This window comes from Vespa velutina, chromosome 22 (assembly GCF_912470025.1).
Source record: "Vespa velutina chromosome 22, iVesVel2.1, whole genome shotgun sequence".
Classification (NCBI taxonomy): Eukaryota; Metazoa; Arthropoda; class Insecta; order Hymenoptera; family Vespidae; genus Vespa; species Vespa velutina.
The window spans coordinates 1055887-1057500 of record NC_062209.1 but is presented as its reverse complement, the minus strand read 5'-3'; positions in this window follow the sequence as shown (position 1 = coordinate 1057500).

Here is a 1614-nt window from a genome sequence, read left to right as displayed (position 1 = left end):
TATTTATTATGATTCTTCGGTATAATTGTTCGAAATGTGAATTGAAGGAAATATATAATGGATCGATCATTGTTGGCTCGACAATATTATAATTTTACGGTTTAACTCGTAAGCAAATAATACGTACGTTATAGCTCGTAACGGGTAAGTAATAGGTCAAATTATGCAACATGTACAAGGCTTAATCCGCATTATTATCGAGTAGTTGATCACAAAGCATCGGACTCTTTCAATGGAAAGGATCGTCGGAATCGGCTGAGTCGATTATTTTAAAGCAGCTTTGCTAAGCAACGAACAAATCGCATTATTTGCATTCCTAAGGTCCGTCTTTAATTAAAACAGGGACGCGCAAATTGCGAAAATCGGCGAAGCCGATGTCAAATCTTTCTTTTCTTTTTTTTTTTTCCCTTCTTTTTTTCTTCTTTTCCTTTTTCATTCCTTCCTTACTTCATTCGTCGCTCATAATTTCCTATAGCAAATAAATGATTGTTTAAGACGATAAATAAAAATAATAATTAATTTATTAACATGACTTCGAAATCGATCATTCGATTTTCATCGAGTTTTCTTTGAAGATTATCTTCCCTCGTACGAATATAAAAAGAAAAGAAAAGAAGAAAAATTGTTCGATCGTTCGGTCGTATATTTTTGTATCTTTGTACGAGGCGTTCGATATAAACTGGTATTACTCTAAAACAAGTAGAAGAAGAAAACATTAAAGTGCAGTTTGACTGACTGCAGTCCGTTCCATAACTATACTATCTGATTAACGATCGATGTTCGTTGCGTCGAAAGTTCTTTTTCCTTTTTTTTTTTAATCCTTTTCTTTCTTTCTTTCTTTCTTTCTTTAATTCATCCATTTATTTTTCTTTACATCAGCCGCGGGTGTTAACCTACATATTCGATAATGTCTATTACCGAAGACTTATCTCGATATAAGGAAGTAAAAACATTTTCTTTCCAAAACCATTTAATTTTACATAGTACATAGTTAATATACATATGTCTGTTAATATATATATCAAAGTAAGGTGCTTCTTTGAAATCTGGAACGAGTCTCTTTTATCGCTGACACATCGACGTTCTAATTAAAACGATAACGTTGCTGCCGTCGCCGTCACCACTGCCGTCATTATCCGAACGTTTGCTCGAAGGAACGATCGAACGTTTAAATACATAGTAATACTTAGAATGTAAAATATGTATATATATATATATATATATATATATTAACCCGGGGGGTACTATACGCGGTAATTACATTTGGCTACGTTTGCAATTAGAACGCAGCTGTTCGCATGAGATAATGTTTCTAACGCGGACTATCCAGCGGTTAAAATCCTGTCTTACGTGTCACGCGATAACCTGGAAGAAACATAATCCAAAACTACGCATTAAAATCACGCGATAAATACGCGACAATAACGCGTATTTAGTATATACGTTACTAAATATCGTTGATTTATCTAGCAAAACGAATCGCGTGCACGAAGTTAACGTTGAAAATAGAGAATGCATTGCCAACACATATAACTCTCTTTCTCTCTCTCTCTCTCTCTCTCTATATATATATATATATATATATATATATGTGTGTATTTGTGTGTATGTAGA